This window comes from Bubalus kerabau, chromosome 3, assembly GCF_029407905.1.
Source record: "Bubalus kerabau isolate K-KA32 ecotype Philippines breed swamp buffalo chromosome 3, PCC_UOA_SB_1v2, whole genome shotgun sequence".
NCBI lineage: Eukaryota > Metazoa > Chordata > Mammalia > Artiodactyla > Bovidae > Bubalus > Bubalus kerabau.
In genome coordinates, this window is record NC_073626.1 from 13,234 (window position 1) to 25,734 (window position 12,501).

Sequence of the window (12,501 nt, forward strand, 5' to 3'; positions counted from 1 at the left end):
CACCAAGCCTGCTCCCAGGGCCTCAGTTCCCAGGTCAGGGCCGTGTGCCGCCTACACCTTCCGAGCCTTGCAAACACATTTCCAGGTCAGCGCGGCACTGCCCGTGGGGAAGGAGGCTTCCAGAGTGTATCAGCACCACAGCAGGTGCCATGCTGGGGTCACCTAGCCGAGGGCACCTGGCACCTCCCATGAGCGTGCCATGCTGGGGTCACCTAGCCGAGGGCACCTGGCGCCTCCCATGGGCCCCCAGCGAAGAGTGGCAGGCAGAGCCCTGGCTTGCGAAAAACCGAAGTGGAGAGCACAGCTAGCTCTGGTAGAAGGAAGCAAACAGCCACGGGAGGCCTTTGCAGGCAGTTGCTGGGCCACTCCGCATTAGGGCTCCCCGGGCAAAAAAAAATCACTAAAAATTGGTAACACCAACACTGTTACACCAATAATTTAGAAAGTATTCCTGATTATGTGTTGAAAATAATTAACGTAAAACTGTTTGTTGCTGTTCACTCACTCAGTCGTGTCTGGCTCTGTGTGGCCCCATGTGCTGCAGCATGCCAGCCTTCCCTGTCCTTCACTGTCCCCCGGAGATTCCTCAAACTCAAGTCCATTGAGTAAATGATTATAAAGAACTCTACTTTTTAACATATGTGTATTCTAACTACAAGTGTGCTTTTTCACTTTTGGAAAGTAGTATTTGAAAATGAATAAATTACATATGAATCCAAAATTTGCCTAATTCACAAATAGAAATATTTAATTTCCTCCACTTTTCTATCCATGGACTATCCTGCTTAGCTTTGTATTATATTTAGCATAATGAACATTTGTTAAAATAAATGTCTATTAAAACAAATAAAATGTTACATATTAAAGTTTTACTCCACTGAGAAGTAAATATGGGAGCAGGATATTTTAAAATGTCTTTATTCTCTCTATTACTTAATATGACTAAAAATCTAAACCTAAAATATTACATATATTTATAAACATTTTTTTTATTAAACCTCAATTTTTGGCTTCAGAAAATTATAAATAGTCAGACGGGAGAGTTTGAGAGGGGGTATATTTATTTGTTCTGATATTCTGCTTCAGAACTTCTGGGGAACTTCCCTGGTGGCTCAGACAGTAAAGCGTCTGCCTGCAATGCGGGAGACCTGGGTTCAGTCCCTGGGTCAGGAAGATCCCCTGGAGAAGGAAATGGCAACCCACTGCAGTACTCTTGCCTGGAAAATTACATGGATGGACGAGCCTGGTAGGCTACAGTTCATGGGATCGCAAAGGGTCGGACATGACTGAGTGACTTCACTTATTCAGCTTCAATGAGCAATAATTTCTCAAGTTAAAACACACACGTTTTGGCATCTGATGACAATTCCTTACTCCTGATAACTTATCTGTCTTTAACTTGTCTCTTTTCAGCAGTTCAGAGACCAGAACACATGACTGAAGAGAATATTACCAGGGTGATGGAACTCATTCTTTTGGGTTTTCCAGTCCAGAGAGAGATTGAAATGCTTCTCTTTCTTCTCATTTTAGTGGTATATTCTCTAACTCTGGTGGGAAACATTGGCATCATTTCCTTAATCCGGTTGGATCCTCACCTTCACACACCCGTGTACTTTTTTCTCAGTAATCTGGCCTTTGTAGACTTTTCTTACTCCTCATCGATAGCCCCAAAGTTCCTGGAGACCCTCCTGACCAAGCACAGGTCCATATCTCTCTATGCATGTGCACACAGCTGGGCTTTTTCCTGAACCTCTTGATTTTGGAGACGTTCCTTCTTGCAGTCATGGCTTATGACCGCTCTGTGGCCATCTGCGATCCTCTTCTCTACATGGTGATCATGTCCCAAAAGGTGTGCATGCAACTGGTAGCGGGCCCTTACTGATACAGCTTTTCTGTTGCTTTCCTCCACACAGCTGTTACTTTTCAATTGATCTGCTATGGCCCCAATATTATTAATCACTTCTATTGTGATGATGTCCCTTTGATGGCCCTTGCCTGCTCAGACACCAGCCTCAAAGAGATCTTGACTTTTATCTTTGCTGGATTCAACATAATCAGCTCTTTGACCATGGTCCTTATTTCTTACCTATACATTGTGGCTGCCATCCCGAGAATCCAATCTGCAGAAGGGAGGCGCAAAGCATTCTCATCCTGTGGTTCTCATCTGACTGCTGTCACTGTATTCTACGGGACTCTGATCTTCATGTATCTGCAGCCCAAATCAAACCATTCCCTTGACAGACAAAATGGCCTCTGTCTTCTACACAATAGTCATTCCTTTGTTGAATCCCATGATCTACAGCCTGAGGAACCAAGAGGTAAAAAAATGCCTTGAGGAAAGCCTTTGAAAAATGTTATTTTCTGTCTCTAATAAACATTAAAATGTATCTTGTAACACTGTCTTGGAACTATGCCACATGCAGATATGTTGTTTTTATTATCTTTGGTAGGTTAATTTTATTTCTACCATTTTTATATGAGCAGAATGACTTTGCACATATGTTCTATTTTTCATATAATTTATAAGTAAGATAAAAGGTTTAAAAGATTATAATGCACATTTTTAACAAATTGCTACCATTTGCATCTGTGACACTTGATAGTTTTGGCCTGGATAGTTTCTATTTAACTGTTAATAAGATTTAGCCACTGCTTTCAAAAATGCTTCTATTTTATACTTTGTGCAGACAGAAAAAGGGAGGTGGTAAAGTAAATTTCTTGTCCATCCCCATGTCATTCCAGGCAGTAGCTGTTCCTCAACTGCACCCTGTCTGCCAAAAATCATTCCTCTCTGCTTCTGACTCCCATTAGATTCACTGTCGGTCACTCTCTGTAATTCCACGTTCTCGTGTTGTTTGAAAAGATGTCATTTTTCGACATGCAGATCTGGAAATCAGGGTCAGCTTTTGGAAAGTCATACTCTCTTTTTCTGTATCAAAACAAAAATGCAGACATACCCCTATACTCCCTCAGCAAGGCTTAAGATCCTTTTATATTTTAGGGATTTGAAGAAATTACAATGGTTTGACAGGAAGCGGTAGTTTAAAACCAAGTTTAAACATGGTTGCTGTCAGATGTCAGGAATATTGTTCTATGTTGCGGTGGTTGTAAAGTGATGCAATCTAAGACCCACTTAAACCATCAACTGGAATTTTTTTTAAATTCAGATTCAAATGTTTGGTGTCTACCATGTGAGTGATATTGTGAGCTATTCTCATAGGGCAAAATCAAAAACATTCCTGAATATGCTGAATAGTCTGCTACTTTGGAAAATACTGGCAAAAAAATTGATTCTATAAGTTACTTAGAAATAGTTTAGCTTATTTTATCCAAGTTATCTTAGTAAACATTTGTTAAATTAGATTTCACATTTATGTGAAGACATCAATATTGCCATGTTAAATTATTTATATTAAACTTTATTTTAATATATGCCTCACCTAACCTCAACACCATTATTACAGCAGCAACAAGGTGTTCTAAGTGGATGTAAACTGTACAAATTCTGACGTGAAACAATGAATTGCAATCCTGATTTTCAGGTTCTTAAATCAACTTCTTTTGGGGTCAGGGAGCACAGTTGCAGAGAAATTAATCTTGGAAATCATGACTGTCAATTGCCAAAAATAAAACTCAAGAGAGGAGAACATCTTTGTTGTTGCTATTTTTTAAATAATTCCAAAAGTATAATTTAAATAGTCAGAAGCACAGCAGCGAGCTTCTATAGTAAACTACAGAGTAAGGGCTGAACCTGAGATTGGCAATGTGAGAAGGGTTTAAAGGTCAGTGAATCTTTCGAAAGGAATCTGGTGCCCCTTCTGGGTAGCACACTGGATTCAGGGGAGGTTGCTGAAAAACCACAGGTTTACCAAAGAAACTTCAGATACATTTGAAGAGCTCCTAGAGCAGAAAGGATGATAGCCTGGGACACTAAGAAAAACTAAAGTAAAACCAAAGTTCTAACATTGAAACAATACTGTAAAGAAATATATTAGTTTCATCAGTCTGCATTAACAAAGTACCACACACTCATTGACTTAGAACAAAAAAAATTTATTTTCTCACAGTTCTGGAGCCTACAAGTCTGAAGTCAAGGTATTGGTGGAACCAGGCTCTCTATGAAGCTCTAGGGGAGGTTCCTTCCCTGTTTTTTCCAGCTGCTCATGGTCCCAGGCATTCCTTGTCTTGTAAGCATCTTTCCAGTCTCTGCTGTCTTCTCATGGTCATCTTCCCTCTACATCTGTGTCCAAATTTCTTCATTCTTGTAAGGAGATCACTCACACCAGATTAATGGTCCACCTTACTTCAGTATGACTTCATATTAACAATTGCATCTTCAATGACCCTATATCCAAATAATGACCCTATAACCCAATGATCCTATAACCAAACTCTGAAGTTCTTCAGGTTAGGAACTTAACACATCTTCTGGGGGAACAGTCTCACTCCTGATCAGTGCGTGTGAGTGTGTGCATGCTCAGTTGTGTTTGATTGTGTGTCACCCTATGGACTGTAACCCATCAGGCTCTTCTGTCCATTGGATTTTCCAGGCAAGAATATTGGAGTGGGTTGCCATTTCCTTCTGCAGGGGATGTTCCCCCAGGGATTGAAATCATGTCTCTTGCCTTGCAGATGATTCTTTGCTGCTGAGCCATTGGGGAAACCTCACTAATAAGTAAGGACAGTTAAAGATGTGCTGGCTCAAATGTCTGGTGAAAACACACCTTATCTACACCTGCAAGCACAGTGCAGAAAAAAAATAGCTGAGATTTCCTAAGCTTAAGAAAGAGACTTTTAAGTACCAAAAAAGGCTAGTGAAATGGCCTAGATGACAGGTCAAAAGGTATCCAAAACCAGTTAATGTGACAACTGGAGTCTTAAAGGTCATAACAAGCCCAAGGAATCACCAAGTAGTTAGGACAAAGGAATATACAACCTAATATCTAATATAGATCAGAAACTTGAGTTTTTCTCCTTCTGGTTAAGACAGAAGACAAGATGCCCTTCTCTCAATACCAGAATAGTTTCTGAAGAGACTTGATCATTCTCAGGTAAAAATTGTCCTAGTGAGTGGTAAGATGCAGAGGTGAAGTGCCAAGGATATGTTTATGGAAAGTATTATAAGAGCAAATATAGCACTATAGCTAAGTGAACTCCCAAGATGCAGTGACTTAATAAAGTAATTTGTTCCTTTCTCAGGCAGCAGTATGAGTTAAGGGGTTTGGGAAAGGCATTTAGACCCTCTATATGTGTTTTCCATCTTTGTCTAAAAAGTGGTCATTTCAGTGGCAACATTTTCAAGTGGGAAGGAAGAGAATAAAGTCCATATCTAATGGCTTTGACATAGAGAAGGTGGTCTCTAGGTTTCAGGCACCACTTTCTACTGACGGCTCATTGCCAGGACTTGAAGCATTCTGTCTCCCACTGACCGGGGCGATGGGGGCGTGGTGAACAGCTGGATGACAGATGTTTTACTTATAAAACAAAACATAAAATAGTGGACACTGAGGAATATGTCTGCCATAAGGATCATAGAAAATGTGATCTTAAAGAGTCAAGTTATAATGATCTCTGTTCGTACGATTGTTTCTTGAGCAGCCTATCGTTTCCTACTTGACACCAACTTGTTAGAAGCAAACTTGGGTGATTTGAAAACATTTTTAAAAAAAAACCTTTGTTAATGTAGTTTCCAATACTAATCAAATAGTACTTTTTCTTCCTGCTCAGAACCTAAAGTTATGAAAAAGAACTCTCCTCCCGCCATCTGCTTTTTCTCAGAACCAATCTGAGGGAATGTGGCTTGCGGGCAATTAGTAAATTAGCCTGAGTAACAATACTTTCTGTGCTTAAATGAATCCACCTTTCCAGTGATACTACCACAAGTAAATGTTACTTCTCAGAGTCTTTCACACACGTTCAGTTGTGCACCCCTCTTAATTGGATTAGCCCTTAAACAAGAATAAACTCATTCATGAGAAATTACTTCTGCTTCTGATTTGCTTTTATGCTGGTATTATTAGCAAGAGTCAACAAGGACAAAAAATGTATTCCACTTATATTAAGAATGAAGGTAGATTAAGTGGACACCAATCAACATAAATTGAATTGTCAATGTGTAATCAGATCCCAATGGATACCAGTTTGAGCTGTGCTGATTCCATGGATGGAGGAGCCTGGTGGGCTGCAGTCCATGGGGTCTCAAAGAGTCGAACACGACTGAGCGGCTTCACTTTCACTTTTCACTTTCCTGCATTGGAGAAGGAAATGGCAACCCACTCCAGTGTTCTTGCCTGGAGAATCCCAGGGGCGGGGGAGCCTGGTGGGCTGCCGTCTCTGGGGTCGCACAGAGTCGGACACGACTGGAGCGACTCAGCAGCAGCAGCTGCAGCGCAAGGCCGTTTGGTTTCGCACGATTCTCACCCGGCTGATCCACTCTGGTTAAAAGCTTGACTTAAGCAGCTAAATACAGACCTAAGAATGTAATGTTAGTGACAAGAATTTGGAATCAAACAATACCTTCATCATAGCAATCAAATGTTTAACAGGACATTCTTCTGATCAAAAGTTAGATTTTAAATGACAAAAATCCATATTGCTTCATCTTTTTAAACTATGAGAAGGACATGATAGGCTTTACCCATAAATTTTTCACCTATTTAAATTAATGAAGAGAAAAACAACTAGCCAAAATCCAAACCAAAGAGTAGAATTATGGTGAGTCAAGAGATGGTTTGAAACACAAATAGTGTTAATTATAGAGCAATACATACTGAGAGTTAACTTTCTGATTGATTCATGACACTAGCTGAAGATTCTGAATACATTTTTGTTTTCAAAAGTCCATGCATGTATGAATGTTATTGAAAGCTTTTTTGATACATGAGGATCCACAAACTTTTATATTCATGCAAAAGTGATGAAGTCTTTTCTCTCATGAAATTATATATTACTTTAAAACAAGTGAAAAGCAATTATATATAGAAAATATCCTAAGAAAGCATATTCAACTCTTACAAAGATACCTCCAAATTAACATGTGCTTATCCAAATGTGTTTATGAGTTTTCCAATGACTACACTTAGCACAGTTTTACATACACTGTGACTAATGGGTCAGGGTTAGTATGTTTGCATATGTAGATAAAGGAGGCTTAGTCCTGAGAGTCCATTCATGAGGTAAACCATCACTGTGTTAGACTGGACCTCTTAATATATTTAAGTGTTGCCGGTATACAGTCTATTTTAAACAGGGTTATTTATATGCCTGGACATTTATAACAGGAAGCGGCATACCCGGAATTATGTACTGCAGGTTCACTGCCTCAAGCTTGCCTTGACGATTGCTTTGTTGACCGCCTCTTTCACATCTTCGTTCCTCAAACTGTAGATCATGGGATTCAGCATGGGAATCACTGTGGGGTAAAACACAGCCACCATCTTCCCCTGCTCCACAGACTCTTCAGTGGGCCTCCTGAGATACATGAAGAGGAGAGCCCCATAAAACATGGCAACAGCTGTCAGGTGGGACCCACACGTGGAGAATGCCTTCCTCCTGCCATCGGCAGAGCGCATGTGCAGCACGGCCGCAATGATGAGGGTATAGGAAATGAGAACCACTGAGAAGGAATATGTGAAATTAATCCCAGCAATAACAATCATGGTGCATTCTTTAATGTGGACCCCTCCACAGGCAATCTTGATAAGAGGAGGGTCAGCACAATAGACGTGGTTGATTTCAAAGTTTCCACAGAAGTACAGGCCATATGTCCACAGTGTGCAGATTAGGATAACAGAGAACCCACAGATGTATGTCACAGAGATGAGACGAGCACAGACAGTCCTGGACATTTTACTGCCATAAAGCAGAGGGCTGCAGATGGCCATGTAGTGATCAAAGGCCATCATAGCCAAGATACATACTTCCACGTGGACAAGGGCTATAAAGAAGTAACACTGCACCAAACACCCCACATAGGAAATGGTTTTTGTCTGATAGTAAGTTTTCCAGCATCTTCAGAGTGACATTGGAAGAGAACCACACATCTACAAAAGACAAATGACTCAAGCAAAAGTACATGGAGCTCTGAAGCTGGAGGCTGATGCTGATCAAAATAATCATACTAATGTTCCCTGTCAGAGATCATGTAAACTACTAGAAACACCACAATAAAGAGAACTTAAAGCTCCTGATGACTGGTCAACCCCAGAAGAACAAATTCTGTCACATCTGTGAAATTTGGCATTGACTTTACTTAGACCCAGTCTGCATTGCCTATGGACAAATTAAAAGAAACAAATGGATTTATTTTAATCTTAAAAATTTGAGTCATGTTTATCAGTATTCTAGTTCAAATAATAAAAAAATCAACTTTGTGTAGACCTTGCACAAAGTTTAATGAGTATATAATCACATTTATTTCCTTAAATAGGACTTATAGGTAATTATTACAATATTTATTAGTTTCTTAACTCTAAAACAGACAATTACATTCATATACTACTAATATTAGACACTTATTTTTGCTAAACTATTTCAGTGATGCTAACATCATACAGTGCTAACAGAAGTAAAGCTAGACTGAGAGTCATCAGAGAATGACCAAATCCATTTCAACATATTGTCTTATAGGAAATGACTTGAGACTCATAAATGTAAATATTCAATAAGGTCAGACAACCACTTTCTGCTGAACAGGGAAGTAATAAGAGTGAATCGTTGAAATGCCATTGAATACTACTTTTGTGTATAATGGTTGCCTCTCATTGTCTATACTAATACAAATGCACATGTAATATTAACCTGCTCATTTCCCTATGACTTGGAAGATAGCCTTTTTTAGAAATGCATTTGTTTGTTTATTTTTGGCTGTGCTTGGGCGCCTCTTGGTTGGGGTGTGTGGGCTTCTCACTGCAGGGCTTCTCCTGTTGTGGAGCACTGACTCCAGGTGAGCAGGCTTCAATGGTCGTGGCTCACAGGTTCTAGAGCGCAGGCTCAGTAGTCGTGGCTCTCGGGCTTAGTTGCTCCATGGCATGTGGAATCTTCCTCCAGCCAGGGATCGAACTTATGTCCCCTACATTGGTAGGCATATTCTTATCCACTGAGCCACCAGGGAAGTCCAGAAGATATCTTCTTATCTACGCATTTTTTACGGGATGATTGTCTTAAACCTTGGTCTTACAATCTAGTCACTGACATACTTTTCTACACTATGCCAGCATATGATATAAAAAGCTTTCAACTTATAAAAATCCTAGTCATGTTTTATTTTATTTAGCTATATATTTCACTTGCTTGATTACTGCTGCTTGCAGGATGAGGTAAGCGGTATTTAACAACACAGACTGTATCAGTTTAACAGTTATCTCAGAAAAGTAAACCGCACGTGGTTCAATCACCATATCAAAATTATATCAATAGATAAATTCTATATACATATAAAATTCAGGTGCCATGCTTTTAAAATTATTGTCTTATTTCAGATTCTACTGCTTTTCAGCAACAATCCATTTTATGTATAATTATTTATTTTCAAATGCGATGTCACTGCAATTAAAATGTCCACAAGGAATGTTTTCTCTGTTTAATACACTTCCCCAGATCAGTCTTCTGAGAAGTAAACTGCTCTGAGTACTTAGGGATGCATCTGTAGGATTAACATCATCTCAGGAATTTAAGATCCCCATAATAATATTGCTCGCAGGGAATATTATGACATAAAATGGGCTGTAGATATAATTGCTTATAATAATTCATTTACAAACATCAAAACCAATGTTATGTCAAATATATTTGCTATATTATATTCATTATTTATTACATTATATCTAGAAGTAGTCTAAGTTTTGTAATATGAAATTGAACAAGCTACACAAGATTCTGGTTTGCATCATAATTGATTCTTTTTGAAAAGGAGTGAATTAAAAATACAGAAATGAGACAATTTAGGGAATGGAACTACTGTGAGATGAAAACAGAGCATGCTGATAAACACAGAAATAAGAAGAAGAAGGATGCACACAGAGTGGTCAAAGATCTCTTTGAGGATGTGACTTTTCAGTTACGGGCAAGTAGCCATTTATGTAAAAATATTGAGGAAAAAGAAAATAAAAATACAAAAAGTTAGAAGAGGAACTGTTTTAAAAAGTGTATAAACTCTATGATTGTATCATGGCTTCTTCCAACTAGTAGCAACTCACAATTTAGAAGTTTATTAATCTCTGTAAACACTCTTCCTACCCCTGTAATTATTCATATGGGAATTAAATACACCATAGAGAAAATGATTTGGGCACATAACATAGTCACTGATATTTCAGTTCTGGTCTGGGTTCACCTGTACCCTATATTTTCATGATCATAGATCTTCTGGCTTCTAAGTGTGGATAAACTAAACCAGATGAGAGTTACTGATTTTGACTGGGAGATAGAGCTAAGACCAAGAATTTTCATATATAAAAACTCTTACCTCTGCTTGGTGAACCCATAATTACCTATTTAACAGAGTTTGATTTGGATTATTGGTACAACTAATTATAAGAGGATGAGATCGTTAGATAGCATCACCAACTCAGACATGAGTCTGAGCAAACTCTAGGAGATAGTGAAGGACAGAGGAGCCTGGCATGCTGTAGTCCATGGAGTCTCAAATAGCCAAATATGACTTAGTGACTGAACAACAACAGCAACTAAATATATATAAAAAATCATCAAGGCACCTAAGAAACATAAAGTAATACTACTTCTCCAATTTCCCTTCCTGTGTGATATGTGGGTTTTCTTCCACTTTTCATAATCATTAGCTCTGTGATAGTAGAGTTTGTCTCATTCATTTTAGAACACTTCAAACTGACTACATTAGTTGTTATATATTGTAGACATTCAGGGATATTCAAACATGATTTTTAAGCATCCTGATCTCCAGATCAGCTTCATAGAATGCATTACTGTGTCCATAACTAATAAAATCTCTATTAAAAAAAACTGTTCTAGTGGCAACAGTCTCAGTTTTAAGGTAAGATAATAGCTACCTTTTGTTGAATCCTTACACAGTCTTTTATAAATAAAGGTCCCATGAGAGAGGTTCTAATTAGCATATCTTTCTAAAACATGAGAAAACTGAAGCACTGACAGACTAAGAGGCTCTCCTTGGATCAGACATCTGCACACTGACCAGACGGAAATGCAAGCCAATTAGCTGAACTCTAGGGGTACACTCAACAACTTTATATCACTACTGCCTCTTTGATAACTTTTTCTAATATTCTATTTCTCTACATTTAAAATGCAGTTTGATTATCATCCAAAAAGGGGGGAAAGTTATCCTTTTGATAATTCATGCTTGATGAACAAGAAGAGCTTGACATGGCTATAGAGCCTGAAAAACAGAGTTCTTGGACCACCACTATCTATGCCTCTCAAGGTTAGGTGATCCCATAGTCCTAGGGCCAGATGACTGAAGTAACTTCTCATAGACAGCGACTTTATTAGATAACTGTGCATCATCTTTTAAAGCAATTAAGCATATAGAATGTATAATTTAGAAATTTAAAATATCACTTTCATTAACTTTTCAGGAATTTTACACACACACACACACAGGATACAGCAAAGGTATAATTATTTCTTCAATATAGTGAAAGACAGGGAAACGTGGCATGCTACAGTCCATGGGATGGCAAAGAGGACACAACTTAGTGACTGAACTGGGAATAACAATCATTCCCAATGACACAATACTTTCAATTCCATTCAGATACATTTTAAAACACAATGTGAAAATCACTGGTCTTTGTAGAGAAGACATAAAAGGCAAAACCTAAGAAGCAAAAATTCTTGTAACTCCCTATGGCAGCAAGATATTCTAATGAATTTTTATATCAACTATTAATATAAATATTAATATTTCCCAAGTATATAATTCCAGACAATAAAACACTGATAACAAATAGGTCCACAAGTAAGGTCTTAGTCTCTTCTTCAAAAAAGGGCTAAAAATTAAAGATGTGACTGCATTAATCTCTATTAATTAGACTATAATTAATTAGACTATAAAATTTGCAGACCTACCTTCGGCAGCAACAAAAAAACGATGATAATTCCTCACTATTTATAATAGCATCTTGAACACTGCACACATTGAAAGCATCTCCCTAAGGAACTATCCAGATAATGATGAAACACATTATAATTAAAATTATAGAAACATCTCAGGAGTAAGGGAAGTTAAGGATGGTTAATCAGAAGAATGTCTTCTGATAACATTATGTGGCCAGTATCCTTAATATCATGGGTATAATCTCTCCCATCTTCACATGGTATAATATCTGCCTCAGGAAAGCACCTTGCACCTCAGGAATACATTCTTGTTTTGCATTATACAATGTTGCTCAGTCACCTTCTTTTCTATTGTGCTTTAGTTTTAATAAGCATTATCTTTTAGGCCAAACACAGCAATGTACACCCTATGCATCTCATGGCTGTTGAAGAGATCCCAGGTGCCTC

At 38.3% G+C, this 12,501-nt stretch overlaps 2 pseudogenes; one reads left to right on the forward strand and one right to left on the reverse strand.

Moving 5' to 3' along the window:
- The first annotated feature begins 1,122 nt into the window (after positions 1-1,122).
- LOC129647998 (olfactory receptor 1038-like) lies at positions 1,123-2,348 on the forward strand (annotated as a pseudogene).
- Positions 2,349-7,313: 4,965 nt separating this feature from the next.
- LOC129647378 (olfactory receptor 5M9-like) lies at positions 7,314-8,242 on the reverse strand (annotated as a pseudogene).
- Between the last annotated feature and the right edge of the window lie 4,259 nt (positions 8,243-12,501).